The 25,783-nt window shown below is 39.5% G+C and overlaps 1 pseudogene; it reads right to left on the bottom strand.

Moving 5' to 3' along the window:
* Window positions 1–816: 816 nt before the first annotated feature.
* Window positions 817–21,876, bottom strand: LOC116855802 (annotated as a pseudogene).
* Between the last annotated feature and the right edge of the window lie 3,907 nt (window positions 21,877–25,783).

Here is a 25,783-nt window from a genome sequence, read left to right as displayed (position 1 = left end):
ATGAGTTTATTATCGAGTCTGTAGCCTATACGATGAAATGCAAAAATATATTATAGTTCCTTACACTAGCTGGAAATAATTGAATTAAAAGTTTTTAAATCATACAATCTATAATATGAAAATTATGAAATAGGGGTAAATCTAACAAAAAATGTGCAAGACTGTATACTGAAAACTTTGTAGCAAGAAATTAACAACAAAATAGAGATGTACTGAACTGAAAGACTTAATATTATTAAGATATTAATCCCCCGGCAGACTGAATCTAAAATTTATATGGGTGTGCAAAATGACCTAGACTAGCCAAAATAACTTCTTCTTTTTTCTTTTTTCTTCTTTGAAGATTTTAAAGATTTTTATTTATTTGGCAGAGAGAGACATTGAGAGAGAGAACACAAGCAGGGGAAGTGGGAGAGGGAAAAGCAGGCTTCCCGCTGAGCAGGGAGCATACGATTTGGGGCTCCCTCGCAGGACTCTGACATTATGACCAGAGCCAAAGGCAGACGCTTAACGATTGAGCCACCCAGGTGCCCTCCTTCTTTTAAGATGTTATGTATTTATTTACTTGAGAGAGAGAGAGAGAGAGAGAGAGAGCATGCATATGAGCAGGGGTGGGAGGAAGTTGTAGAGGGGTAGGGAGAGAGATTAATCACAACCCTGAGATCCCAACCTGAGGTGGAACTGACAGCCAGACATTTAACTGACAGAGCCATCCAGGCACCCTGGCCAAAATAACTTTAAATTTTTTTAAAGATTTTATTTATTTATTTGACAGAGAAAGATCACAAGTAGGCAAAGACGCAAGGGTTGGGGGGGAGGCCCCCTGCTGAGCAGAGAGCCCGAGGCGGGGCTTGATCCCAGAACCTTGGGATCAAGACCTGAACTGAAGGCAGAGGCTAAAACCACTGAGCCACCCAGGTGCCCCCAAATAACTTTAAAAAAGAAAAACAGGGGCACCTGGGTGGCTCAGTGGGTTAAAGCCTCTGCCTTCGGCTCAAGTCGTGATCCCAGGGTTCTGGAATCAAGCCCCACCTCCGGCTCTCTGCTCAGCAGGGAACCTGCTTCCCTTCCTCTCTGTGCCTGCCTCTCTGCCTACTTGTGATCTCTATCTGTCAAATAAATAAAATCTTAAAAAAAAAAAAATGGACACTCTACTTAAAAAAAAAAAAAGAAAGAAAGAAAAGAAAAACAAAGTTAGAGATTTATACCTAACCTTAAAACTTATTATAAAATTATAGTAATCTGGGGTGGGGAGGAATCATAGTAATCAGTCGCCTGGGTGGCTCAGTTGGTGAAGCGACTGCCTTAGATGCAGGTCATGATCCCAGAGTCCTGGGATGGAGTCCCTAATCAGGCTCCTTGCTCAGTAGAGGGTCTGCTCCTTGCTCAGTAGAGGGTCTGCTTCTCCCTCTGCCCCTCCCTCCCAACCCCCCACTCATGCTCACTCACTCTCTCTCACAAAAATAAAGAAATAAAATATTTTAAAAATTACAGTAATCAAAATAGTATGCTTGTGAATCAATATGGATAACAGAAAAGAGTAAAACAGAGACCAGATATAGACCCATTTTATATATTTGATTTTCAACAAAGATGCAAAGGCATTTGAGTACAGGAACAGTCTTTTCAAAAAATGGTGCTAGAACAATTAAATATACATTTCTTTAAAGATTTTCTTTATTTATTTGACAGAGAGAGAGATTACAAGTAGGCAGAGAGGCAGGCAAAGAGAGGGGGGAAGCAGGCTCCCTACTGAGCAGAGAGCCTGATGCAGGGCTCGATCCCAGGACCCTGAGATCATGACCTGAGCCCAAGGCAGAGGCTTAACCCACAGAGCCACCCAGGTGCTCCTAAATATACATATTTTTTTCAAGAATTCCAATATTTTGCATCATACTCACTGAAAAAATAAAAATAAATCATAGACCTCAAATTATAAAAGTTTTAGAAGAAAACGTAAGAAAATCTTTGTGATCTTTGCCTACACAAAGATTTTTTTTCTTTTCTTTTCTTTTCAGTAACTCTACACCCAACGTGGGCCTCAAACTTATGACCCTGAGATAAAGATTTCTGAAATACAATATCAAAAACACAACCTATAAAAGGAAAAAAAAAATCAACATCATCAAAATTAAGAACTTCTATTCTTTGAAGACACTATTAAGAGTATGATAAGGCAAGTCACAGACTAGGGAAAAACAAGTATAAATCACATACCTGATTAATGATTTATATCCAGAATATATAAAGAATTCATATAAGTCAATAAGACAAACCCAATTTTAAAAAAGACAAAAGATGAGATTGGACATTTCATTAAAATAAGATGGAAGTCTGATTAGCACATGAAAAGATCATTAGTCATCAAAAAAAATAAGTCATCAACAAAAATGCAAGTTAAAATCACAATTGGTATCACTACACACTTCTCAGAATGGCTAAAATTGAAAGAACTGACCATACCAAGTGTTGGTGAGGTAGTGATACTGGAACTGCCATACTTAGTAAAATGGTACAAGGGTTTAGGGAAATAGTTTAGTAGTTCCTTGGATTGTTAAACATATACCTACCATAGGACCCAGTCATTCCACTCTTGGGTATTTGCCCAAGAAAAAGAAAAGCAGGGGCGCCTGGGTGGCTCAGTGGGTTGAAGCCTCTGCCTTTGGCTTGGGTCATGATCCCAGGGTCCTGGGATCGAGCCCCATGTAGGGCTCTCTGCTCTGCGGGGAGCCTGCTTCCTCCTCTCTCTCTCTCTGCCTGCCTCTCTGCCTACTTGTGATCTCTGTCTGTCAAATAAATAAATAAAATCTTAAAAAAAAAAAAAAGAAAGAAAGAAAAAGAAAAGCATACGTCTATACAAAGACTGGTACACAAATGTTCACAGAAGCTTTGTCATAGTCAAAAATATGGCAACAACCCAAAAGTTCATTAAAAGGTGAACTGAAGAGGGCGCCTGGGTGGCTCAGTGGATTGAGCCGCTGCCTTTAGCTTGGGTGGTGATCTCAGGGTACTGGGATGGAGTCCCGCATTGGGCTCTCTGCTCGGCGGGGAGCCTGCTTCCCATCCGCCCCCCACCCCCGCCTGCCTCTCTGCCTACTTGTGATCGCTCTCTCCGTCAAATAAATAAATAAAATCTTAAAAAATATATTAAAAAAAAATAAAAGGTGAACTGATAGGGGTGCAGGGTATCTCAATCGGTTAAATGTCCCACTCTTAATTTCCTCTCAGGTCATGATCTCAGCCTACATCAGTTTCAGTGCTCAGCAGAGTCTGCCTGAGATTCTCTCCTCCTCCCCCTCCCACCACGTGCACATGCTCTCTAAAATAACAAATAAATAAGGTAAATAGATAAATAATTGTAGAAAAGCCAATGTAATTCAATACTACTCAACAATACAAAGGAATTAACTACTGGTATGTAAAAGAACATGGATGAATCTCAAAATGTTCTGAACAAAAGAAGCCAGACTAGAAATAAGTATATATTGTATGATTCCATTTATTCAAAATTCTTGAAAACCTAAACTAATCCATAAAGACAGAAAGCGTATTACTGGTTATATGGTGATACGATAGGATGGATGGGGCGGTCAGATTACAAAGGGAGGCAAGGAAACTTTTTAGAGGAAAAAGATGCTCATTTTCTTGATTGTGGCGATGGTTTCACAGTTACTAACATATTTCAAAACCTATCAAATCATACTTTAAATATGTGTAGTTTGTTGCATATCAGATACCTCTTATGAACTCATTTTTTTTTTAAAGATGTATATGAACTCGGGGCACCTGGATGGCTCAGTAGGTTAAGCATCTGCCTTCAGCCCAGGTCATGATCCCAAGGTCCTGGGATCAAGCCCTGTGTCAGGGCTCCCTGCTCAGCAGGGAGTCTGCTTCTCCTTCACCCTCTACTCCTCCCCACCCCTATTCATGCTCTCTCTCTCTCCCAAATAAATAAATAAATCTTTAAAATAAAAAAAGATGTATTAACTGATCAGAACTCAAGACTATACCTCATTTCCCCAGCTACATTGTCTGTAAGCTCAAAAAAAAAATCACAGATTTTGAAAAATTATAATCTATTAGTAGGAAAGAAGTTAAATTTCAGAACCAATTCACACACCTTACTACGGTATAAATCATCCTTTAATTTTCTGAGTCCTTGAAATACAAACTTCAGGATAGGTTTAAATTATAAAGCATATGTACCACAAGGATAGCCAGGTTCAAGAGGAACTAAGAGGAAAGCAGGAAAGACCCATCAAGAGGCCACTGTTGGGTTGCCTGGGTGGCTCAGTGGGTTGAGCCTCTGCCTTCATCTCAGGTCACAATCTCAGGGTCCTGGGATCAAGTCCCATATCGGGCTCTCTGCTCAGCAGCTCCCCCTGCCCCATCTCTCTCTCTCTGCCTGCCTCTGTCTACTTGTGATCTCAGTCAAATAAATAAATAAAATCTTAAAAAAAAATTTATAAAAATAATAATAAATAAATAAATAAAGAGGCCACTGTTCCAGGGCTTTTAGAGAAGAACATGTGAATTCTATAAATATCCTAAAATATCTGCTATCTGGGCAAACTCTGATCAATGTTTGGCCTTACCTGGCTCTATGAAAGTGGATCCTCTTTTTAGAATTATTAATATTGAAGTGGAGAGCCATCTGAAATGTGAATCCTGGAATAAATAAAGCTGCATCCCAGATGAATACAACTCATGGTTCTAAAGATGGTGTGGTCTCTTAGATTTCGGTATTCTCGGGGGCACCTGGATGGTTCAGGTTATATGGGATCAAGCCCTGCACTGGGCTCCCTGCTGGCCAGGAAGCCTGCTTCCCACTCTCTCACTCTCCCTGCTTGTGTTCCCTCTCTCCCTGTGTCTCTTTCTATCAAATAAATAAATAAAAATAAAATCTTTTTTTTAAATTTCAATATTCTCAGTGGCTTGATCAAAAAACAACAGGACTAGAAAGGCATGCTTTTATTAAAAAACAAACACATTTCCTATTTATTATTACTGCTAAAAATACATAAATTTCAGATAGCTAGGAGACTTAACCTTTTTTAAATATAGAAATATCATAGGGTGCCTGGATGGTTCAGTTGGTTAAGCATTCAACTCCTGATTTCAGCTCAGGTCATGATCTCAGAGTTGTGAAATCAATGCTCGTATTGGGCTCCACGCTAAGCATAGAGGTTACTTAGGATTCTCTCTCTTCCCTCTGCTCCTCCTCCCTCCCCACCATGGGCTCTCTTTCTCTAAAAAAAAGAAAAAGAAAAGAAAAGAAAGAAACATCACACTATTCACCCACATAGTTTTCTCAAGTTGTATACAGTTAATAAAATTTGGACAATTCTACAAAGATATTCAGTAACATCATAACATCCAAAGCATATCCAGCAGATCAAATGTCATTAGTTTACAGTTATGGTGGTATATAAAACATATAGGTAAACTACGGGTTCAAGGTTCAAATGAACAAACATCACACTTTATGCTTTTTATAATAACAGTTTGAATTTTTCATAGGTGAGAAGCCAAATTATATAGTAGTTAAGAACATAACTCAAGAGGGAACTGCTTGGATTCAAATCCTCCATCAGCCACTTGTTTGCTATACACCATGAGTAAGTTCCTTTACAACTCCATGCCTCTGATTCCTCATCAACAAAATGAGGGTAATAAAAGTATTTAATTCATAGGGCATTCATGAAGATTAAATAAATTCACAGGCATAAAGCACCCAGAACTGTGCATGGCTCATAATAAGCACCCAGTAAGTTTTTCTTTGTCACTACTGCTATTGTTATAATTCAGCTCATGATTGGCACTGCTACTAGTTAAGATTAATATACAGGATAATTAATGCTATCACTGACAATTAAAAAAATACGAATATATCTACTAAGAAGTAATATAAAACAAGGACTTGAAAAGACAGTTTTCCAAATAAAATCTAAAAATGATCAATAAGCACATGAAAAGATACTCAACATCACTTTTCATTAGGGAAATGAAAATCAAAGCCACAATTAGATACTTCACACCTACTAAGATGGCTATAATAAAAAAGGATGGAAAATAACAGTAAAAAAAGTGTGAGCAAGAATGTGGAGACACTGGAACCCTTGTGCATTACCAGCAGGAATATAAAATGGTACAGATATTGTGGAAAAGTTTGGCTGTTCTCAAAAAGTTAAACAGAACTACCACAAGATCCAACAATTCTACTCTTAAGTATATATCCAAAAGAACTGAAAGCAAGTTCTCAATGAGATATTTGCACACCAGTGTTCACACAAGCATTATTCACAATACCCAAGAGGTGGAAACAACCCAGTATCCACAAAGAGATGAATAAACAAAATGTTATAAACACTTATAATGGAATGTTATTTGGCCATTAAAAGAATGAAATTTTGATATAAACTATAAGGATGATACAAGTTACCTTGAAGACATTATGTTTAGTGAAATAAGCCAGACACAGAACAACAAATACTGTATGATTCTACTTGTATGAAGTACCTAGAACTGACCAATTAATAGAGACAGGAAGTAGAACCAGTGGGAGGGGGAAAAGGACAGTTATTGTTTACCAGGTAAAGAGTATTTGTAGGGAATAACAAAAAAATTTTGAGTATAGATAGTGCTGAGGATTACACAACATCGTGACTGTATTTCTAAAAATAACTTTTTTAAGATTTTGTTTTTAAGTAATACCCAACATGGGGTTCAAACTTACAACCCCAAGATCAAGAGTCCCAGACTCCATGGCCTAAACCAGCCAGGTGCCCCAGGACTGTATTTGAATTGCACACTTACGAATTGTTAAAATGAAATTTAGTGCGTATATTTTAATACACACACACAAAGAATCTGTTGGTTATTCTATTGAGCATTTTCACTTTTATTGCTGCAGTTCACCAATGAAAAGTTCAATATCCATTCTTTTTTTAAAAAAAAAAAGATTTTATTTATTCATTTAACAGAGATCACAAGTAGGCAGAGAGGCAAGCAGAGAAAGAGAGGAAAGGAAGCAGGCTCCCTCCCAAGCAGAAAGCCCCACGCGGGGCTCGACCCCAGAACCCCGAGATCATGACCCCAGCCGAAGGTAGAGGCCATAACCCACTGAGCCACCCAGGCGCCCCTCGATATCCATTCTTAACTACGTAACTCTGAAAGAGGCAGAGAAGCATAAGACCTACTGTTAAATTCTAAAACAACTTAGAAAAGAATTAAAATGCTACTTTAAAAAACTTGTGATACATTTTAACACAAATATATTAAATTGGAAACAGTAACTATGAACTTAGATAATAAAGATAAAGTAATCTTTCAAAAAAAAAAAAAAAGGTATTGGATTGGAACTCAGATTCTGGCCTTACCCAGATTCTAATCTTACTTCACCAAGAATCTTTAAAGCAGGGGCACCTGGGTGGTTCAGTGGGTTAAAGCCTCTGCCTTCTGCTCGGGTCACAATCCCAGCGTCCTGGGACCGAGCCCCGAATCGGGCTCTCTGCTCCACGGGGAGCCTGCTTCCTCCTCTCACTCTGCCTGCCTCTCTACCTACTTGAGATCTCTGTCAAATATATAAATAAAATCTTAAAAAAAAAAAAAATCTTTAAAGCATTAATTTTTTCATGATTACCTCCCCCCCAAAATAAAGACTTAACTGTCTTTCATAAATTTGTTGAAAGAGAAAAAAGCAGGGTATTTGGGATTGCAGGGGAAAAAACATTTTATAAAAACATAATTTTAGGGGCGCCTGTGTGGCTCAGTGGGTTAAAGCCTCTGCCTTCAGCTCAGATCATGATCCTAGGGTCCTGGGATCCAGCCCCACATCTGGCTCTCTGCTCAGCCGGGAGCCTGCTTCCTCCTCTCTCTCTCTCTGCCTGCTTCTCTGCCTACCTCCTATCTCTGTCAAATAAATAAATAAAATCTTTAAAAAAAAAAAACATAATTTTATACAATATGTTTACAAGTAAATGGAATAACATTACTTTATATAAGACAAACATCATTGTTAGTCAAGTTTCAGAAAAAGAAAATGACTGGCCAACAGATAGAACATAGTAATATCTCTTGAAGGTGACCCTCTGGCCTGACTATCAAGGTATATACCAAAAACACAACCTAAAGTGCAAGTAACTAAGTAACTAAATAAAAAATTTCCTCTTAAGACTTCTGACTTATATTGGGGCGCCTGGGTGGCTCAGTGGATTAAAGCTCAGGTCATGATTCCAGGGTCCTGGGACCGAGCCCCGCAGGGAGCCTGCTTCCTCCTCTCTCTCTGCCTGCCTCTCTGCCTACTTGTGATCTCTGTCTGTCAAATAAATAAATAAAATCTTAAAAAAAAAAAAAACTTCTGACTTATACAAAACAGCAAGAAATATGGCCCTATCAAATCTTCTGTTATTACCCTTCTATTTTAATAGGAATCACCACAGATGATGCTGTTCTTTCTTAACCATGTTATCAAGGTAGATTTAAAAAGTAGGCATATAAATCTTCATTTCTATAAAAAGGAAAACCATGAAGTATTTGGGGGGGGGGGTTGTTTTTTTTTTAAACCATGAAGATTTATGAAGCCAGAAAATACTATAGAGTCTTTTCTTAGATATCGAAACATGTCTTTTGTTAGTAGCAATTGTCTTGGCCATCTTTTTCAAGGTCTGTTTGCTGCTACAATCTAATCAATCACCAACCACCTGGGCAAAACTAGCCCATTCTAAAATAGGAACATGCATTGGAAAGGTCTTGGGTTTCCTCATTCAGAAGCATTCCTGAAATTTACAAATACAAAGACTCAGTGGGTTAAGCCTCTGCCTTCGCCTCAGGTCATGGGTCTCAGGGTACTGGGATCTAGTCCCAAGCCCTGTACTGGGCCCTCTGCTCGGTGGGGAGCCTGCTCCCCCTCTCTCTCTGCCTCTCTGCCTACTTCCGATCTCTCTGTCAAATAAATAAATAAAGTCTTTAAAAAAAATTTTTATATATTGAAGCCTAAGGGAATCATGGGAGCAAGATATTTATATTTTATACCATGGCCAAATTTAATTCAATCAAAATTTCCTACAGCCTTCACAGTATTAACTAAATACAGGATTCCTAGTTTCACTCTCAAACTGTTCTACAACATTGTCAAAAGTTAAACTACTTTGTTCCTTTCTAAATTTGCTCCTTTCTGACTTAGTAAAGCAAGCTTATGATTATATATTACATGCTAAATAAAACAGCTAAATGATAGAAGAAAATGTGGGTATGATTCCAACTATACAGAATTCTGGAAAAGGGGGGCGCCTGGGTAGCTCAGTCATTAGGCGGCTGCTTTTGGCTCAGGTCTTGATCCCAGGGTCCTGGGATCGAGCCCCACATCGGGCTCCCTGCTCTGCGGGAAGCCTGCTTCTCCCTCTCCCACTCCCTCTCCTTGTGTTCCCTCTCTCACTGTGTCTCTCTCCATCAAATAAATAAATAAAACCTTTAATAAAAAAAAAAAAAAGAATTCTGGAAAAGGCAAAACTATGGCGACAGTAAAAATATCAGTGGTTGCCATGGGGTAGGGGGTAGGGATATGGGAGAGATGACTAAACAGAGCACAAAGGATAAAGAGCAGTGAGTATTCTGTAGGGGGGCACCTGGCAACTCAGCAGATGGAGCATGCAACCCTTGATCTCAGGGTTGTGAGCCTGAGCCCCATGTTGGTATAGAGATCACTTAAAAAATAAAATCAAAAGAAAGGAAGGAAGGAAGGGAGGGAGGGAGGGAAAGGAAAGAAAGGGAGGAAGAAAGTAAGGTAGACTGATACCGTATGATACTACAAGAGTGGATACATGCCACTCATTTGTCCAAATCCACAGAATATATACACCAAGCTCACTAATATGAACTATAGACTTTGTGTGATAATGATGTATTAATATGGGCTCAACAACTGTAACAAATGCTCCACTCTGGTCAGAGATGTTGATATTTGGGGAGGTTATGTCGGGACAAGGAATATAAGGTAAATCTCCATACCTTCCTCTCAATTCTGCTATGAATCTAAATCTGCTCAAAAAAAAGTCCTTAAAAAAAAACAACTTTGGTTAATTGGTTAATTAATGGTTTATATAAACTATGATTTTCCAGAGACTACTCCATTTTCCTACCTTTTTTTTTTCAGTTAATTTTATCGTTAATCTTAGTTCTTGTTGCCATTCTTTGAATTAGGCTTTGTTTGACATAATAAACCTCCCTAGAATATACCTAAATTAAACCCATGCTAAAACGTCAGTCCTTAACTCAGTACTATATAAGACATATACCTTAGTCATTCATCCAGCTAAAACTAAGTGAAATTATATATTCAAACCATGTTCAAAAGAATTTTCATTAATGTCACTTCCTTCTTAACACTCTGAGAAACAAAGAAAAGGAGGACACCAACAGCTGAGATGAAAGCCAGCAACTATGTTCTTAGAGTATTTGAACCACTATGTGTCTATGTCAGGTTATTTCAGTTGGAGCCTAACATAGTATAAATAAAGCCACAATCATGGATTTGACCCTTAGCAGACCAACTGCTTTGACTCTATACTCATGCTCTTCCCTCCTTCATTTGGAAATACAGCATTAATGAAAAGGAATACCATTGGGAAAAAACTCCATTTTTTTTTTAAGATTTTATTTATTTATTTGACAGTGAGAGATCACAAGTAGAGAGGCAGGCAGAGAGAGAGGGGGAAGCAGGCTCCCTGCTGAGCAGAGAGAACCCGATGCGGGGCTCGATCCCAGGACCCTGGGATCATGACCTGAGCCGAAGGCAGAGGCTTTAACCCACTGAGCCACCCAGGTGCCCCCAAAACTCCATTTTTTGAAGGCAGTGTTATTACCATTAGAATTCTGAGGGCTTTTAATACATGCTAAAACAATGCTTGAGGCACTATATGACATCTATGTAAAAATACTTCAATATGTTAAAAGTAGCAATACAGAAGTAGGATTTAAATTATAAGCCATAATTTCATATATTTGTGGTAGGAATTGCTTTCCAGGAAGGTCACACCAATTTGGCACCAAGTCTCGGGCCTTTAAAATCATACTCTTCTAGGAATTCAGCCTAAGGAAACAGTCAGAAATTCAGTTTAAAGACTTGTACACAAAGACAATGAGTAGACTATAAAATTTGGGAAAATGTTAACATCTAAAATAGGATAATGATTAAATAAGTTATGTTAAATTATACTCAATAACAAATAATACTTTCATATTATAAAAGCTTAGTAATAAAACAGTGTGATACCGACACATCAGTATAGACAGACCAATAGAGTAGAAAATCTTGAAAGAAACTAAAATATAAATGGTAGTCTATCAAAGGATAGACCTTTTTTTTTTTTTTTAATTCATTTGACAGAAAGAGATCACAAGTAGGCAGAGGCAGGCAGAGAGAGAGAAGGGGGAAAGCAGGCTTCCCACTGAGCAGAGAGCCTGATGCAGGACTGGATCCCAGGACCCTGAGATCATGACCCAAGCCGAGGGCAGAGAATTAATCCCCTGAGCCACCCAGGCATCCCTAGCAAAGGATAGAGAAGTCATCTTAAACCAGTGGAGAAAAGATGGGTTACTCAACAAATGGTGTTAGGACAAATGGAAAGCCATTTTTTTTTAAATGAAATTGTATCTATATCTCATACCTTATAGCAGGATGAATTCCAAATGTATCAAAGATTTAAGCGTAAAAAATGAAAACAAAGAAGTACTTCATAAACCATGAAGAATTATTTTATAACCTCAGAAGAGGATGGGCCATACTAACTTCAACATAAAAACAAAAAGCCATAGAAGACAAGGTGGATACATTCAACTGCATGAAAATAATTTTCTTATAGAGAGGGAAAGAAAAGACAAATGAAAATACTGGCAATTCATCACAGATAAAAGCCTCCTTATTTAATAAGGAGTTCCTACACATCACTAGGAAAAAGATCCAACAACCCAATAAAAATGGGCAGAAGATATACAGAATCCATGGAAAAGGACACATTTAAATGGCTCTGTAAGATAGTCAATGTAAGAGAAATGAAAAATTAAACTAAGTCTATTTTTATCAATTTAGATTTTCATATTCAAAAATTCTTGATAATTCCCTATGTGTAGAGAGCTAATTCCCCATGATAATTCCCTATGCACTCTCATACATTGTTGGCGAAAGATAGTTACAACCTACAACGAGAGCAATTTGGGAATATCTTTCAAAACTACAAGTACACATATCTTTGACCTATCGATTCTATGAATTTTTCTTACAAAAACATTCATACACAAGCAAAATGGCTTATATTCAAGATTATTCACTGCATTATCACTTGTACCAGCAAAACTTGGGGGCTGGTTAAATAAATTATGATTCATCCAGGCATTAGGCAGCCACAAAAAGAATGAGGAACTGCTTTACAAACTGACAGGAAACTATGTCAAAAATATATTAATAAGTGCACAGAGAGGGGATGTGAGGCAGGAATAACACAAAGTGCAGATAAATTCCTATAATGGGTTATCATTTATGTAAAAAAGGAGAAAAAAGCAATACATACAGTAAAAAATATGATAATATCAACTCAGATATAAAGCAATTAACAACTGGCTCCAGACCCCCAGAACTCCCAGCCAACTTCCTTTGAGAGCCTGCTCCAGTTCATTCATTAACCTCGAAAAAAACATGACCTTGCATTTTTGAGAACAAAATTTCTTGGACCCCACTCTTCGTGGAGTTTTGTGTTGTTGTTTTTTTTTTAAGATTTTATTTATTTATTTGACAGAGAGAGAGACAGTGAGAGAGGGAATACAAGCAAGGGGAATGGAAAGGGGAGAAGCAGGCTTCCCGCAGAGCAGGGAGCCTGATGTGGGACTAGAACAGGACCCTGGGATCATGACTTGAGCCAAGGCAGATGCTTAAGGACTGAGCCACCCAGGCGCCCCCCTGGTAGAGTTTTTACATATCCATCTACTTATCTGTTTCTCCGGGCAGGGAATAGATATGGGAGGATACATAAGAATTTCAAACATTTATTGATTATGTGGAGTGAACAATGATTGCCTGCCAGATGGTAAGTAAGGGGTATGCAGGAGGAAAGAGGCCTCACAGAATATCTTTTTATATCTTTTGAATATTGAATGATGGAAATGTTTATCTGTATTTTTAATTAGTGCTTACTTCAGCACATATATTTTTTTAATTAAATTTAAAAACAAAAATATATTTGAAAAAGTTTTAAACATTTTTAAAAACCTAAGAAAAAACAGTTAGAAACAAGGTAGGATTTAAAGTATATGCAATATGACAGCAAATACATACAAAAAAGTACATTTTGGGGGGCTCCTGGGTAGCTCAGTTGGTTAAGCCTCTGCCTTCAGCTCGGGTCATGATCTAAGGGTCCTGGGATCTAGCACCACATCGGGCTCTCTGCTCAGTGGGGAGCCTGCTTCCCCCTCTCTCCGCCTGCCTCTCTGCCTACTTGTGATTTCTTGCTCTGTCAAATAAATGAATAAAATCTTAAAAAAAAAAAGTACATTATTGCACAGAAAAGACAAGGATAAAATACAACAAAATATTTAAAAAATAGTTATCTCTGAGAGGTGTAATTACAGGTCACTTTAATTTTCTTTGGATTTTCCTATAATTCAAATTCTTTACATTAAGCACTACCATATTCATAAGAAAAAAGGTATTAATTTTTTAATGATATGAATCAGAGAAGGCAGAAATTAAAATACAAGGCAGAAACTTATTAGGTATTATCCGGGTTTTTAAGCATCATAAATGAAATATTCAAGTTTCCTTAAAACATTATTTCCAATTACAGAATAAAGAATTTATGGATAAAAAAATTAGAGATGAAAAATATCTAACCTGTCCTCTGCTCTACTTCTTAAGAATCACACTATGAGATTATTTTCATCCTCTTTCCTGGATGTTTTGTCCATTTTTGTTTTCTGTTACCTAGGTAATGGTACTTCCAGCATTTCCCTTAAAGACTGTGAAACTAACAATCTGGTATTTCTCACTGTCATGTTCTCCTGACCTTCAGCTTTGAAAGGCCATCTCCCTAAGGGAAAGCAGTAAGCTCTAGAAGCTAAAACAGGAGGCTGAGGAATCTGAGGTTAGAATTCTAATCCTGACAAACTGTGGAATTTGTCTCCAATTTTGGGAACAAGCTAAATTTCCTGATCCGGTTTCCTTAATGAGGTAACTTAAAGGATTGTTTTGAAAATATTTAGGACTATCAACTTTAAAGTTTTTAACTTTCTACACTATTCTTTTGAATTTTGTTTTCTTGCCTTATGTCAAATATTTTCCTTTGTAAATTTTTGCTCTCCCGAACAGTATCTGCAAGTATTACCAATCTTTTAGACTTGGGAGTTGAGTAAGGGGTACTTTTAGAAAGTCCACTAAAAATGACACAATGGGAACAGAACTTAAGCAATGCTGAAGACAATTTATGGAGGCATAAGAATGCAATCAGGATCTACACTGGACTCTTAAGAGCAAAGACGACTCAGGCAACTAATGAATGTAACTAACACTTGGTGGGAAGGCAAAACTAAGACTCCTAACATCCAAACCTACTATAGAGATAAGGAAGATGATAACCTTCATGTTACAGCCCAGCAAATGAAGTTTTGTCATGCCTTGAAGCATTCAATTTTTATTTCTTTTGTTTACAGTAGACCCACTGACATACACTACTTTACTACCTGGACCTCAGCATATCTTCTTCTCTACCGCTTGCACATCAGGTACTTCCTGATGGCTGCCTTCTCAATAGAAAATAAGCTACATTAAATTTGTAAAGGGTTCTCTACCTACAGGTCTTGCAAAGCACTTGATAGCCTTTGGGAAGAAAGATGTTTTTACAAACATCAGAGGGCAATTATCCCTCTGCCAAGAGAGGGTGAAGCAATTTCAGTAGTGCCCTCAGCACACTTCAAACTCCTCCTCCTGGTTAACAAGACCAAACACCTCTCTTGTTACTTAAAAGTTATTACAATAGGGAGGGACTAGGGAGCAGACAACTGAATTTTTTCTGGATTAACTCAGGCATTAGTTGAATGCTTTTTTGTGGCTCACCTACTTTAAAAGGTGATCAAATCACTCTGTGCTACTGAAAAGAGCAACTGCAAAGAACAATTACATAAACCCTTTGGTTCAACTTACCTCATCCTTCTTTCTAATGAAAGAAAGCATTAGAAACCACTGCCTTGCCACCACTTCCTTAGTAATCTCAGTAAAACCTACTTGCTTGGTCATGTGAATTCCTTTTTTTTCCTTAGCAAATCAGAGAAATTTACTTCATTCAAAATAATGAGACACAATTGTACATCATATTTTTTAAAGTACATGCACTGAATTTTATATGATGTAGAAAAGATAAAGGCACTCCTTTTAAGTGAACTATTCTCAAACAGGTGCATTCTAGAACTTTGCATTATTTATGTCAGAAAATTTGTACATATCCTCAATTCCATACCTATAATTCCTAAATCCAAAAAAGTCTGAAAACACTTTCTTGGGGCGCCTGGGCGGCTCAGTGGGTTAAAGCCTCTGCTTTCGGCTCAGGTCATGATCCCAGGGTTCCTGGGATGGAGCTGGCTCTCTGCTCAGCAGGGAGCCTGCTTTCCCCCACCCCCTCTGCCTGCCTCTCTGCTTATTTGTGATCTCTGTCTGTCAAATAAATAAATAAAATCTTCTTAAAAAAAAAAAAAAACACACTTTCTTCATAACTTGTTTAGCAGTAAAATGTGACCTTCACTGACATAACACTATTTATAGTCTTAAGCCATACTTAGTGTGGATTTTTACTTAACCATAGGAATATTAATATGATTGATTCCTGGATGTTTTTCCAGACCCCACTAAGGGGGTTACGTCACTGTATATATATTATTTTTCTACAATCAAAAAAAATTTAAATTCTGAAATACTCTAGTCTTAATGATTATGGAAAAGAGATTATAATTGTATAGTTCTATTCTTCAAAAATATTTTCATTCTTTGAAAATGAAATAGCATAGCAACAAACCAATATGACAGAGGGTACAAAAATACTAAGATATGATAAAGGAAATTGTCCATATCTCTAACACTAACAGAACACAAAATTTAAATGAGATATACAAATTTTCTCTCAAAGGAAAAAAGGGGGGGGCTATATGAAATCAATGTAATTTAAAATAAACAGTATATTCCTAGGCCTTCTTGATAATTCTCTCTTGTTTCAGTGAACAACTGTCTACACCTAATATACATAAAATATACTGGGAAATTAACATATCAGCATTCAAAGCTAATGTCACATCCTAAGTACTGAACTCAAGCTTACAATCCCAAGAATTGTTAAAATATTAATAATCATTATAAAAGTTCAATTAATAGTATTTGAGGAAATTAAAACACTTAAGTAACACGAACATGTTTTGGGATGTACTCGGTACACATTCACTGATATTCTTAAAGCAATCAGCTAGAGCAGACAAAACTTGGTTGAACAATTTCATTCACCACACACTAACACACAAAAAAAGTCAAGCATGGAGTACATATTTAAGATATGTAAGAATGAGTGATTCACTGAGAATATTCAAAGTTAATTATGTTAAGAACATTCCTTATAAGGCCAGTGAATTAGTGATTCTAATTCATACTGGACCAAAAGGAAACAACTTTCTGTACTTGTTACTGGTTACAATGTTTTAAGTAAATATAAAGGCATATTCTCTAAAAATGCAATGAAACATATCTTATTCTTTGTCCTAATTCATGAAACATAAGCAAAACTCTTTACTACAAACAAGGAAAACTGTTCCCCATCAACTCATATCGAGTTCATGAGAAATTCTTACCAAATTCTCATTGTCACATTTCCAGAATTATATGGTATATGATGCAGTATGATTAATTCTTTCTCTGTTCTGCTTACTGAAATAGTACCAGCCTTTAGAAAATTTCCAGCAGATCCCTATCAGTCAATAAACAATAAGCTATATACCAGCTTAATGATAAGCAATAACGCTGATGTTATTTATTTTATTAAGTGAATATTTTAGATAAGTCCTACTTACACTATTAAAATCAAAACCATATGATTTCTTGGTGAGCACTTTAGTGTGATAACTGTATCTGAGGGTACATCTGTGGATACACTTGTAGACCTGTTGTGCTGATGGTGCTAAGCTCCAATGCAGTCGCCACCAGAGACCGGTATCTTCAATTTCTCCCAGTGTCCTGCACTCGCCATCCATTCATGGTAAAGTAGTTAATTTTAATGTTCTCATTGTTTACCAGAAAGCACAGACAGTGAGGCTGGCTTCGCCGCTCCCGTTTCCTTTTGCTAGGCGGCTGTGCTTTTTCAGCCAATTGACTTTGCTTTGAGGCTATAAATATCTGAAAAATGTTCTGCATTTGATGCTCTTGGATTCTGCATCCATATTTAGCTGTTTGTGGCATGCCTTTGTTTAAGCTACTCTGCCACCCATACAATCAGTCAGGTTGAGATCTGGATGGTCAAAGGACACATGGCTCAACATTCAACAGACACTATGAGCAAGGTACCAATCTGCTAGAAAAGGTGACAATGAAGGGGGTGGCAAGACAGCAATACAAAGACAAACAAGACAGACTTCCTGGTATCAAACATTTTATAGTCTTGACAGGGCATGGGCACGACTTATTATAAAACTGTAATGAAACAAATGAAGCATTTTACAACTAAAAGAAAATGAAGGACAGGGCAGCGTATTTTCTCCTTAACTATGTCTCAAAGATAGGCATTTGTGTTTTAAATATACATCTACCTATTATAAAGCTCTGACAAATTCCAGAAAAAGTTTTCCAATGCTGGCAATACACAGAACTCTGAATATATGTATTATCAACAAAACAGCCAATAACAAGCTCAAAACAGGGCCTAGTCTTCAAATTTCGTGAGGCAAACTAATAAAATATTATTTCCCAAAGTTTCTGTTAAGGTATTCAGGTTGGGGGGAGGGGTTGTTATTGCCGTTTGTTTGCAAGTTGATTTCAAACATAAGTATATGGTAGAGGATGTGAATCATAGCCAGAAGCCAGGAGCACTTAATACAGCTCCTTACTTTGTACCCTTTTAAATCCACATGGCTATTTCAGGCCAGTACTTAAAACTGAATAAGCTTTACCTGAGCAAGATCCCCATTTCCCCCACCTTCCTATCTTGTCAAAACATTCCAAACAAATATACATCTGCCCTTAACATTCCTGCTTTCACAACTAAGTTCACTGACCTTTCGATAAAAGTGCTCCCCAGAAGCCCCTGACAATTATGATTTAAACTCATTAAGGGCTTGCCTATCCCCAAGAGTCAGCCTGGAATTGGTAGGCCAAGTTATAGGTGAAATAATAGGGCAGGCCACAGAATCAGACAACTCCACAGTTAAAATGGACCACTGATACCAATTAGTCCAGATTCTCCATTTATGTAGAAACCTAGAGCCACAGAGTTAAAATTACTTAGCCAAAGTTAGACAACTAATTTGTGGCAAAGAGAGAATGAAAACCCCGGTTCTCAATTCCCAGTTGTATACTCTAGGTTCCCAGTTTCTGAATTTCTTTTAAAAACATTAGACTACACTCATAAAAGTTGGCTTAAATTGTGCAGAAGAACCTAAACATTCCAAAAACAATCAGAATTTGAACACACAAACAAGTAAACAAGAAAAAAAAAAACAAAAAACAAAATGAATTAGCGTTTTCCAAACTGATTTTCTACATTCAATTATTTTTACTTCAAAGCTTTTCAAAGAATTATGCAATAGGCAAAAACTAGCTAAGGACACAGAAAAGTCGAGAATCATTCAGATAGCTTTGGAATATTTACATCAAACTGAAGACAACAAAGTAGTATCCAGGATGAGCTTCCTTAGAGGAAGGAAAGTAGTAGAACTAAACAGTAAATAAAAACAACATCTGGTTATTGATAGGGAAGGCAAAAAAGTTACAATGCACTGGAAAGTCTGCAACTTGACACTGAAACGCACAGTCTGTATGAGTAGAGAATATATGCATGTATACTTACCCATACAGACTTAAAAATATCCACATATTTTTTTGTGTATATACACACACACCCACCCCCACAAATCTACCCCTAAAAATGGACAACAAAAACATGCACATATTTTATGGGTTTCACGCAAAAACAATAATTTATGCTAGGTCTGGAATACACAAAATAGTTTTGGACAATGAAATACCAAATTATCATATATTCTTGCAGTAACACAGCCCTATCTTTACCTGTATGTAAAAAACAATGTGCCGAAGAAGTATGTGAGGATAAAAAGGAGGATACGATGGGAAAATGTAACTGCGATATACCCTAATTCAAGCTTATTTGCAAGTTCTCATCAACCTTTCCTATAAGCTATCAGATAAGTGGGACCAGCAAGTGGATGGAAAATCAGGCACTAAAGTTTTTAATTTGCTGAGAATGAATTGGGTGACCTTGCATCATCTCCTACTTCTTTGCTTTAATTCTTTCGGGTACTTAGAATAATATAAAAAACCATGTATAAACATCAAGCAAAATATAAAGCGGTACATATATAAATCCTTAAGAACTGGTTATAAGACCTATAGGATTTTTAGAACTGAAAGAGCCATTAAGAAATTATTTAATCCAATTCATTCGTTTTACAGATGAAGAATCAGAGGTTAAAAAAAAAGTGATCCCAAATCACATAGGCACTTTATTGTCAGAACCAAGACAAAACCTCAAATCTGTGGATTCCTTGTTCTGTGATCTTTCTGATAGTGATGGACTTGAAGTCTTGAAATGGACTAACTATCTAGAGAGATAACTTCTAAATCTTGATCACTCCCGAATAGTAAAAATATACCCTTCTCTGAAGGATGAAGAAAAAAAGCATAATGTACGTAATCACTACAGGCTTAGATTGCACATGACTGGAGGACAACATCTTAACCTTGTCTTTGATCCCAGGCGCTTCAAATCTGCCCTCTTATATTCAGCCACATCACTAATGTCTTGTGTTCACGTGAGCTAAGTGATAAACATCTTGACGTTTTAATATTTTGCAAAGCCACAGCTCAGTCCTGAATTCCAGGCTATAAATCCTTGGGCTATGAGTTTTCCAAACCAGCATGGGTTTAATGCTGCCACAAGGCTCACCCTAATAGAATCTCATCATTCAGTTTTAATTAAAGAGGTGGTTACTAGGAATGCAGAAAGGGAAAGTTTTAGTGTGTTCATCACTTTTAACTTGCTGAGTCGCAACCCAGTCACTTTACAAAGAGAACCAGAAACAATAGTGCAATCTGACACAATCCACACCCCTTGGACTAAGTGGTTGCCTTTGGGAGAATGAGGTTCAGAGAGAGGTTATAGATTAGTCTGTTCCCACCAAATAAATATTTTTTGTTATTCTATTTTATTTTATTTTATTATCTTATCCACTGCTAAGCTATTTCATAGTATCTTGGGTTTCCAGCCCTGCCTCACTCAAGAAAAAGAACTGAAACTCTGTTCGCTGAATTTCATGGTGTGTTCCATCAGACCTCCTTGAAATCGGTTGACAGTTCCCTCGAAGTTATCACCTAATTATGAAGTCTGCATAGCTCAACTCTACCTTAAACTTCCTGCAGGTGTTTGAAAAGGTCCAAAGACCGTACTGGATGACATCTCTCGGCTCAAGCGCTAGTCTGGAGAAACTTGTCAGAAACGCACGCCAGAACAAAAAGCAATGTGGGAAACTGACCCAGGAAGGATGGGGACTGAGAATAGGACTTGAGACTAGGGATGAATTTCAGCAAAAACAGAGCAAAAACACCAGCCTCTAGGATGGCCTGTGGTCCTTACCGTACACCCGCACCCAGCTCTGTTGCTGGCACACGGACTCCAGAAGGATCCGATCCAACATGCCACCAGCCACGGCCCCACCGACTGGGACAACTGCTTCCAGCTCCTCCGGGGGTAGCGGCGAGTCAGACTCCAGTCCTGGGAACATCTCCGGCCAGGACAGCGCCTCAGCGGCTCCTCCGGACGACGGGGAGAGCTCCATGGTGCCCCGGAGGGACAAGGCGGCGGCGGGGCCGGCGCGCAAGTCCGCGCCCTGCCTGCGGGAAGGGGAGGAGGAGAGCGCAGCGGCGGGGGCAAGGACCGGAGCGGCAGCCGGCACCAACGCGGCTCACCTCCTTCCCCGCCGCCCACTGCCCGCGACTCGGGCGCTGCAGCCCACCTGCAGCCGGCGGGCGGGACCCAGGCCGGGAGGCGGATCCAGCGTGGCCCGGCCGGGGGTGGGTCCGGGCTCAGGTGTGGGTCGCTCCCGGGAGGGGACGTGGAAGGACCCGGGAGGGGCGGCTCACCCGCCTGCCCCCGCGGAGCCGCCTTCCTCAACCCCCGCCGGCGTCTCTAGCGGCCAGACCCGGCTGGAGCTTGGAGCCGGGGATGGAGTGGGGCCGGGCAGGGCAGGGCTGGGGGCGTCGCCGCCAGGGGCCGCCCCCTCTGACCGGCTCCCGCCGCCGCCGCCGTCGCCTCAGAGCCTCGGAGTGTCCGCTCCCTCAGGGAAGGGGGGCGGTGGCCCCGGGTTCTCGCCCGCCAGACCTCGGCCCCCACCCCAGGAATGAGCCGGCCCGCCCCCCTAACTCTCAGGCCACGGCTCCCGCCGCGGCTCGGGCTCCGGCTCAGCCACCGATCCCACAAGCCCGGCAGCCGCGGCGGCGGCAGGCGGCATCCCAGGGTGATAGGCCGGAGCAATCGAGGGCCGAGGGCTGGGCCGCGTGTGCAATTGAGTAACGAAGCGGAGGAGGAACTGCCACCAAAGGCAGGAAAAATCGGACACCGAATTATTCATCTGGCCAGTCCCGCCTACTTTCTAAAGACCCTCTACCCGGCCGCCCAGCAGCGCGCGGTACGGGTCTCCCGAGCTGCAGCAAAAGCGGGGACGGCGTGGGGAGGCGGGGAGGAGAAGGGGTGCGGGAAATTTGAAAAGAAAGGAAAAGAGCTTCCCTTCCCCTCTTTCCACCTCTTTCCCTTCATGCAGTTATTTATGTATTCATTTATTTGGACCGACATTTCGTTCTTACTGGAGGAAGAGATTAGAGAGGCTGCTTTATTTTACAGTTGCCCAAAGGGAAACGCCTCCTTCCTTCCCAAAGGAGAGACTTGGCAGCGGGATCTGGATTGTGGGATCTGCGCTTTGCGCCCTGTCCGCGCCGAGGCTGGACTTGTCATCGGTTTAGAATAGCATAGTTACGAAGTGTGGTGTGGATGGATAGACGGGCCTCGCGAGCACAAGAAATGCTCAAAGGCCCAGTATTAACCAAACATGTTTCTCTTTCTTTTGCCTTTGATCTTTGTGCAATTATGTTGGCTTTTTTTCCTCTAATGATATCACAAGCGTTTTATTTTTGGTCTATTTGGAGACTGTCTCCCTTGACCTTGGCTTTGATTTTTCTGCCCACCCAAAGCGGTATTCACTAGTTCAGGTTAAAAAGATTGCTGGCAAAGTAGTATAATTTTTAAACCGAAAAGTAACAACTTCGACAGTGCCTCGCCCGTAGTAGGTCTCCAACAATGTTTCTTGAACATGCTGCTTGAAATGGAGGAGTTCCACAAGTATATGGTGCTTTTGGTTTAGTACATGAGGGGCATCCCCCCACACATTTCTTCCTACTTTGCACAGAGACTGGTCTACAAGAGGATACTTTTGTTTTCTGATCTTGTGGTATCCTGGTATGTTGTTTGGGCTTATCAAGAACTATAAGGATGCATTTTGTAATTTTCTCCAAACTGTTTAGGGAAATAGTATTTCAAAGCAGGAAGTGACCTTCAAGATAATCTCATTCTGCCTTGTGTTTAATGGTTGAGGAAACTGAGAAACATCCATGTTACCTGACAAATCAACTACCAGTACAGATAGGTCTGCAGTGTATCAATGATGATGCCTATTTCAACTTTGTTCCTCAAGAACCTTTTGTAACTGAGCTTGTTGATGCATGGTTTGGTGATGCATTGAAGTGATCATTTCCGGTATCTAAAACCCCGATTTCTTACTATCTAACTCCATAGTCAGACTTCCAAGTCTAAATCATATTGTTCAGTGCTGGAGTGGTATGGGAAGGTATCGAAGCTAGGAGATTATAGGGCCTGGCACTAAACAGAGCTAGCGCATTTTTATTTATACTAAACTACTGCTGAAGTCATGGTAACAGAAGTCAGAGAGCAGGTGGATAATGGGCATCAGGTGTACAAATTTGAGCACTCTTTATTAGTCAATATGTAAGGAATTTATTTAGCCAAGTAATTATCTCAAAGCAGCATTAGGAGTGGTGTATGAAACATTCACAGGTTTTTTTTTTTTTCTCAAGCTTATTCTCTTGTGGTATCATCCATTGTTGAGCTAAAGAAAAAGCTCTCAATAATCCTACTTTCTTCATCTAGACTCTCAAAATCCCCAGTCCTTGCTTCACCTCCCTGTCCTGCACCCAGACTAGCTGCAGTGATTATCTAATTGCTTAAGTAATAGTATGTCTGGAATTTATCTGATGTTTATAACTTAAAGAGAAGGGACTCCTGGGTGGCTCAGTTGGTTAAGCTGCTGCCTTCGGCTCAGGTCATGATCCCAGCATCCTGGGATCAAGTCCCACATCGGGCTCCTTGCTCAGCGGGAGCCTGCTTCTCCATGTGCCTCTGCCTGCCACTCTGTCTGCCTGTGCTCACTCTGACAAATAAAAAAATAAAATCTTAAAAAATAATAATAATAAAAAATAACTTAAAGAGAAAATAGTTCACAACCTGAACAAGAGTTCTCTGAGATTAGCAGAACCAGGTTTTTTTTTTTTTAAGATTTTATTTTTTATTTATTTGACAGAGATCACAAGTAGGCAGAGAGGAAGGCAGAGAGAGGAAGAAGCAGGCTCCCTGCTGAGCAGAGAGACCAAAGCGGAGCTTGATCCCAGGACCCTGAGATCATGACCTGAGCCGAAGGCAGAGGCTTTAACACACTGACCCACCCAGGTGCCCCAGAACCAGTATTTTTTAAATCACCTTTGAGCCAATTAAAAAAATTGAAGCATAGAATTCTATCAAGCAACCTACCTATAGTCAAATAGCAGACAGATTGAAACCCTAATCATTTCAAAAGATTGAAACTTTTAAATCATTTATGGATCTGAATTCCTTAAGGTTTTTATCTGCCCCACCACCACCCTGAGTGAGTAGAGCTGTCCTAAAAGTAATGGGGCCAAAAGCAAATATTCCATGGCTTTTGCAAATTATTATCACTTAAGGGATGCCTAGGTGGCTCAGTCCATTAAGTGTCTGCCTTCGGCTCAGGTCATGATCTCTGGGTCCTGCCCTGTATTGGGTTCCCTGCTCAGCAGGGTGTCTGCTGCTCCCTCTTCCTGGGCTCCTCACCCCTGCTTGTGCTCTCTCACTCTCTCTCTCTCTCAAATAAATAAATAATCTTAAAAAACAAATTATTGTCACTTAAAGAAAATATTGGAGAAAAAACAAACACAAGTGACAAGCCAATCTGCATTGCGGGAAAGCAGTTACTCCTACTACGATTTATACCAGTGGTATCTCCCTGGTGTAATCCCAGATCTTAATGTGAACATAAATCCTTGGCTGATAAAGTCTTAGTTTACACTGTAGTTTGCAAACAGGCCTTTGTGTGTGAACTACAATAGAGCTAAAGTCTCATTTCCCAGCCTGCCCTACCCCCTCCTCCTTTTCCTCCCTCTAGAGTTTCAGACACTAAGCTCTCAGAGGTCATCTCCATATTTATTGTCATTGGAACTCAATTCCAAGAATCAAATCAAAGCCCCAGGACAAATGGGAACTAAAATTGGGGAACTGTGGAGGAGAAAAAAACTAATAAATTCCCCCAAGTAATAAACAAAGGTTGAGGTTTTCAAAAGAAAGAAAGAGGCCTTGGGTTCAGAGTACATATTACCAATCCAGGTTTCCTGTTCTTATCCTAAAGTAGAGTACACCTATGAAAGCTTTCATAAACTGAAACGACATAAAGCAAAGAAGCACTTACTGGTGATTAAATGGAAAATTTTTTGAGCATTCCCAGATCCAAAAAATAACCTCTCAGGCTTTTCTGATACTTAGGACCCATCTTGCTAAAGGATGCACAAAATAAATCAAGATAAGCTCACAGACTGTTCAAAGCTATGGTGGCTCCACGCTGAGATGCTGAATGTAGTTCCAGGGGAAGGAGCTTGGGGGCACCACTCTCTGGTCAGAGCACACACTGCCTGTATCTAGGCTTACTGCAAATGCTGAACGTTATTTTTGCTTTTCTCCTTTTTTCATACAGTGAAAATCCTTATCAGATTTCCTTAGGTCAGTGAAAACAGGTACTAATGTAGGTCTTTCATAAAAGCAAAATAGCATAATGAGAATTTTCTATACATTCGAAAGATGCCCGTATTAAGGAGAGACAAAGATTTGGAACCTTGGCTCTCACAAACTGAGGACCAGGTGCGCATCCAGTTTTCTCCTCTTTTCACCTGTCAGAAAACACCCATTCCCTCATCACAAATCTTCTTAACTATTTTCTTATAGCCGGTCCCTTTTAGGCTCTCTAGACACGACTCCGAAGCCGCTAATCCCCCAAGCAGTAATGCAACCTTTAAAGCGTGGTACAGGGGGACCTGGGTGGCTCAGTGGGTTAGAGCCTCTGCCTTTGGCTCAGGTCATGATCCCAGGGTTCTGGGATCGAGCCTGAGTTGGACTCTCTGCTCTGC

This window comes from Lontra canadensis, unplaced genomic scaffold, assembly GCF_010015895.1.
Source record: "Lontra canadensis isolate GAN:19392208 unplaced genomic scaffold, GSC_riverotter_1.0 scaffold106, whole genome shotgun sequence".
Taxonomy (NCBI): domain Eukaryota; kingdom Metazoa; phylum Chordata; class Mammalia; order Carnivora; family Mustelidae; genus Lontra; species Lontra canadensis.
Note: the sequence above shows the minus strand (reverse complement) of the source record. Positions and strands in the feature narration are given on the sequence as shown.